This window comes from Mastomys coucha, unplaced genomic scaffold (genome assembly GCF_008632895.1).
Source record: "Mastomys coucha isolate ucsf_1 unplaced genomic scaffold, UCSF_Mcou_1 pScaffold5, whole genome shotgun sequence".
Classification (NCBI taxonomy): domain Eukaryota; kingdom Metazoa; phylum Chordata; class Mammalia; order Rodentia; family Muridae; genus Mastomys; species Mastomys coucha.
The window spans coordinates 7,786,749-7,793,250 of NW_022196911.1; positions in this window are offsets into that span (position 1 = coordinate 7,786,749).

The following is a 6,502-nucleotide window of genomic DNA, read 5'->3' on the forward strand; positions in this document are numbered from 1 at the left end:
CTCTAGATCAGACAAAAGCACACAGCAGGTGTTTCTGCAAGAGTTGAGTTTTAAGGAGAAAGTATGAAGTCTGTGCTAGGCTGAGCCAGTAAGTCCTGACTGGACAGGTTAGCCAGTGTAGCCAAATAATGTTTGATCGCTGCACCTTAGTGTTTTCTCTCAGGACTGAGCCAGTGGCCAAATAAGGGAATAACAGAGCTTGGGGACTAGCTTTAGGAGAGGGAGGGAGAAAGGACAAAGTCTGCCGGTGCCATTTTCCCCATGCTCGGGCCTGTTAGAGAGTCCTTCATGCCATCTAACCAATAATATATGTATATATGCAAACAGGTGTACATGTGTGTTCAGTGTAACATGAAGGAAAGAGAACAAGAAAGGCTAAAGATAAGGGCCTTGGGAACACTGAATGCAGGGAATGGGCCCAAGCTGTAAAAGTGGGGGTTAAACCACTTGCTTTTCTAGTTTTAATTCTGCCACACTTTCTTGTTGTTGCTTTTTGATGGTATCTGGATAAGTGCATAAAATATATTTGAAACGGAAAACATAAAGCTTACTGTGAAATTCCACAGATTCCATTCTAAATGCCTATTCTAACTGTATAGCAATCCCTTGAATTATAGACTGGATTTGATTACCTTTGGTATATAATTTTTTATTTATTTGCAATTTTTTTCATATAAATTTCATAAATTTTTTTTTTAAAAAAAAACCTTTGTCTTTTTTTTTTTTTTAAAGACTTCCTTAGATCTGATGCTACTGGAGCATATTTTTGAACCTCTTTAAAACAGAATAGTAATATAGCCTTAAAGCAGTTGTTCTCAACCTATGGGGTGCAAACCCTTCGGTGGGATTGAATGACCCTTTCACATATCAGATGTCCTGCATATCAGAGTTTTACATTATGATTCATAACAGTATTAAAATTATAGTTATGAGGTAGCAACCAAAATGATGGGGGGGGGGGTCACTGCAACACGAGGAACTGTCTTAAAGACTCGCAGCCTTAGGAAGGTTGATGACCAGTATCTTAAAGCAAGTGGTTTCTGGTAGAACACACCTGCTTCAGGGGCTTCTGCTCTGAAAAGCAATTGGGTGATTGCGCCCATGCTCGATGAGAAGTGACGTCATTGCTGGGAATGGTCTCAGTCTTAGTTAACGCTCATCAGGACAGTGAGGAGATGGCCCGGCCTGTGGTTCCCCTGCCCTCCATGGCCCCTGAGTAGTTGTGGTGCAGCCCATGCAGCATCAAGTGGGAGGAAAGGGTAACTCAAACCACAGAGCGGGCTTGCAGCTGCACCGGCTGGGCCTTCCACCCTGAGGGGCTGGGAGGCCTGGTGGGGAAAGGAAGCGTTGGGTGTCAACAAGGAGGTCCTTTTGTGGTTTCTGTGATAAATCATGGAGTTTCCAGACCTCTGATTTCAAGGCCTACTGATCCTTGGGTATCCATCTTCTAACCAAGCATAGGTTGCCCTCTGTTTCTAGGAAGCGGACAATGGGACCCTTCCATCAAAACAAGAAAGCAGTTATGAAATTGGATTTTTATTTGTAAGAGATCAATGGGAGAAAAAGGGAGCAATAAAATCACATAGTGGTGGATCTAGGCACTTTGGTTTTTAGTTCTTAGTTTTATTTATTTATTTATTTATTTTGGTTTTTTCGAGACAGGGTTTTGAAAGGCATGCGCCACTACCGCCCGGCTTTTAAATGTTGGTCTTTTGGAGGCATCGCCACATCCTGAACTGTCGAGTGTACTTACCAGTGTTGACTTTTTTAGCCTCCTGACCACTGTGATGTGGCAGCATTGTTGTTATCACAGACATCCACATTTTAGAGAAGGAAACTGGCATCTAATGGTTTAAGGTCTTCTGGCAGCTAGGACTGAATGCAGGCTGTATCCTCATAGGTCTTGCTGTGGTGCTGGGTACAGCCACCTGGAAGCCTCTGGAAGCGGCTGTTTGATTGGCACTGTTTAGCTAATGCTACGGATTTGGTAAAGTTTGGTGGATCTCCTGCTTGTGAGAGCCCCAGAGAGTTCAAGTTTGCCCCATCCTGGAGGCACCTGTGGAATAATGTAGCTACACAGAGCAAGACTGAGGTTGTGGGGACTTGGAGGGAAACATCACTCAGTCTATCCACAGCAGCTGGGGTAGCATCTTATTAGTGCAATGACACGGTCAAGTGAGCCCTCAAAGAACAAGCAGATTCTCACCCAAAGGAGTTAGGAGTTATGTAACTCCCAGACGGAGAATAAGGATGGGCGGGACCAGGAACTGGCACTCAGCGAGTTTTGGAAAGGCACAGTGTATTCCCAATGAACAACTACAATGCCCAAAGAAGACAGCTGGACTCTACAGGAGTGCTCATAGCATAGCTCTCAGTTGCTGGGCTTTGTCGAGGAGATGTGGGATGGTGGTACTAACTGATGTGTGATGAAGACTCAGAGGCATGGAAGAGAGCTGGAGGTGGTCAGCTTTAGCGTTCCTGGTCTTTGTGGTAATATGGACCATGAAGGCAATGAGCAGGCTTGGGCACCAGCGAATCTTGGTGAAAACTAATTGTTCCTAGAAGAAGTGGAGAGCATGGGGCAGGTTGTGTGTGTGTGTGTGTGTGTGTGTGTGTGTGCAGTTATGTGATCTTTGTCACCAAGTAGATTTGGGGGGAAAGAGGGTCAGTAGGGATGTTTTGGTTTATGCCTTGCCTACACTGTCTCAGTTCTGTGCTAAAAGGGACCTTTGGTCTTCACTTAGTGTATCTATCCAGGTGAGTTTTCTCAGTTCTCAGTGGCCATTATGAAAGAAGAGGAGGTGGAGGTAATGTGTGGGGAAATGGGCTGTGCCACCAGACAGAAGAACTGGTAAGGCAGAATGAGCTCAGACCTCGGGAGTCTCAGAGACCTGGGATGAGCGAGAGTCAGAGCAGCAGTGGTTACATGTACCAGCTCTAGAACGCGTAACCAAGACAGCCCACTGAGGACCAGGGGGCACTGGGTCATGTAGCATAAACAGCTGGAGTTCTTCTCCATGCTAATGATTTATCTAGATAGCTCTGGAGCATTCAGCCAATGAGCTTCCCTTCCTGGGCATTCCTTCCCAAAAAAGGTATTTAATCCCTGGTTCACCCAAGAATAAAGTGAATGCATTCAATCCACCATCAGATAAACTAGTATGAACAAGCAAGAGTCCACTCTTCATTAAGGATCACCTCGGGGAAGACCTTTATGGAACGGGAGTTGGGGGTAGTGGGGAGGGGGAAGCCTTCTCCCCTGTAGTCCCTCCATACTCTCAGAACTCACTCAGAATCAAACCGGGCTCTGCCCTTCCTGGGCTCTGCCTTCTCCTTCCTGCCTGGCACGTGGACACTCCGAGGGGAAGTGGGCCGGGGACCCCCATTCCTGACTCCCAGCGAATACATGGAAGACTGGGAACCACAGGGCTGCTCCGGGCATCTCAGCTGAGAAGCAGGGCAGAGTATGACAGAACTGGGCTTTTAGTTCATATATTTTACTTCTACCTTTCATTTACATTTTTTTCCTACCATAAACCTGCAGGCAGAGCCAGCCCCGGTGAAAGCCAAGGTGGGAGAAGTTGGAAGTCGCTACGGAGTCCACCTGACTCAGTGGTCAAAGATGGGGTCTCCTTCTCCTCTGTGTTTCAGCTCCTCCGGTCCGCCGGGCTGAGAACTTCCCCATGTTGCAGAGCATGAACCTCCCCATGAGCAGAGCAGAGAGCAGAGAGCAGAGAGCAGAGAGCAGAGAGCAGAGAGCAGAGAGCAGAGAGCAGAGAGCAGAGAGCAGAGAGCAGAGAGCAGAGAGCAGAGAGCAGAGAGCAGAGAGCAGAGAGCAGAGAGCAGAGAGAGCAGAGCAGAGCAGACTACCCCTGTTCTTGGGGCTGCCCAGTCTGCATTGTCTTTACTGTTCGGTATCACTGTGAAAAGGAGACCAGGAACGAGGTAATACGTGGAGGTAGAAAGTGAGCAGGGACTTGAAAACACACCCTCTACTATTCTGAAATCCACTTAATTCCAGTTTTTAAAAAGTTATTTTGCTGGGTGGTGGAGGCACGTTCATCCCAGACTTGGGAGGCTGAGTCAGTTGGAGCTCTGAGTTTGAAGCCAGCCTGGACTACAGAGGACAGGCAGGGCTATAAGAGAAACCCTGTCTCAAAAACCATGTATATGTATGTGTATTCATATATACAAGCATGTGCATATGTATATGCATAGATAAGTGTAGGCCAGGATATGTGTGTGTGTGTGTGTGTGTGTGTGTGTGTGTGTGTGTGCATTTTTTGGAGACAAGGTCTCATGTAAAGCTTCCTATGCAGCCAGCACTGGCCTTGAACTCCTGCTGCTGCCCTTGCCTTCCCCTCCCAAGTGTTGTGATTACAGCATGTGCTACCACGCCCAGCTTCATTTCAGTTTTTAAATCAATGGTTAAGGAAATCAACCAACTTGAGACATTACCGTTAAACATTTTCTAGTGTCTTGTAAGGGACATCTGGTAACCTCATCTCATAGACAAGGGAGAAGTGTCCAAGCTCACAAAGCTCAGCAATAAAAATCCCTCCCCAGAGGGCTTGGGAAATGTCTCTAAAGGTTACACTCACCCTCCCACCCCCCCAACCCTGCCATGCCGTTACCATGGACACTGCCCAGCACTCAGGCCATGCACATCTTCCATGGATGAGAGGATACAGAGAAGAACTTTTTGCAATGAACCTGTTGATCTCTACAAGGCTGGAAAACAAACCATCTTACTATGCTTAACTATCATGTACGTTAACAAAAGGATTTGGGGTGCTGGGGTGTTCCGTGGTGGGGCACTTACCAAATATTCAGGATGCTCAGGACTTATCCACAGAACCATGAAGACAAACAGCTACAAAGGGCTGGGAGTTTTGTTTTGTTTTTTGAGACAGGGTTTCTTGTAGAGCAGACTGTCCTAGAACTCATTTTGAAGACCAGGGTGGACTCAAACTCAGCGATCTCTCTGCCTCTGCCTCCCAAGTGCTGGGATTAAAGGGATGTGCTGCAACACTCAGCTATGGAGGGTTTTAACATTAAAAAAAAATAGAATGAAAAAGTGTAAGATTTTTAGTGAGTAAGCCTCATTTGGACTTGTAACCAATGCAGCAATGGCAATATTTTATTTCACTGAAAATAAAACTGAATTCTATTGATGCTCTATTTATTTTTATTCATGTATGTATCTTTCTGTGTGAAAACATATTCTGAGATGATGCGGAACATTACCAGATAATTTACAGGAAATTCTCCTTAGGGACTGGTCAGAGAGTTTCAGTGTCCATGTGTGGGTCTCCTTTTCTTACACTGGGACTAGGCCTGTGGTTCTCAGCCTACTTAGGTGGCAACGCTTTGATACAGTGTCTCAAGTGGTGGTGACTTAACACATGAAATTACTTTCTCTGCTACTTCATAACTGCAATTCTGCTACTGTTATGAATTGCAATGCAAACATTTCATGGAGATAGAAATTTGCCAAAGGGATCATGACCTACAAGTTGAGAAACACTGGCTAAGCAAAATAAAACATGAATTTTTCCTTTAGTTTCTTCTTCTCCATCTCCTCATTTTACAAGTAATTACATAAATTTGTATGTTCCCCCTTTGAGGAGAGAGAATGATTTAAATAAAAAAAAGCTGTAAGAAAAGAGACAATCCCCCATAATGCCTGGACCGGAAGATGTCTGTTGTAATGATTTCTGTGATTTGCATTTTGTTGTGGCAGATGGAAATGGCAGAGCCTGTCTTCCTCTGTTTATCTTCAGAAACTGCTCTTGGATATTCTAGCACCCTGAAGAATTTAATAACCAGCTTGATTTAAAAAACAATCAGCAGAGGATTTTGATCAACACAGGAGTCATAGTGATTGGTGGAGAAAGTGTTTCTTTCTTTTTTTTTTTTTTTTGTTTGTTTTTTTCAAGACAGGGTTTCTCTGTGTAGCCCTGGCTGTCCTGGAACTCACTCTGTAGACCAGGCTGGCCTCCAACTCAGAAATCCACCTGCCTCTGCCTCCCAAGTGCTGGGATTAAAGGCGTGTACGACCACAGCCCGGCTAGATTGCTATTTTTAAAAAAATGATTTCAAGCTAAATTTTTCATAGATTAGTAGAAGAATGTGCTATCCACATTCTTAATTTTACATTTCTTAATTTAAAATTTCCTTTTACATTTCTTAATTTTTAATTTCTTCTTAGGCTTTCTGTACTTTTTATTTTTGGGTGCATTTCAGTTTTTCTTTCCTATATTTTGTAAAATGATGGATTCATGCATCATGGATTCTTACTTTGCAATCACTGTATTTTATTTTTTTAAAAAATATATTTATTTTAATTTTCTCAGTGTGTTTGTGTATGGGTATGGGCACAAGTGCCACGCATGCATGTGGAGGTCAGAGGACAACTTGCATGTGTCAATTCTGTCCTACCATGTGGGTCTGTGGCCCACGCAGTCGTCTCGCCAGCAAGAAGACACGCGGACACTAGGAT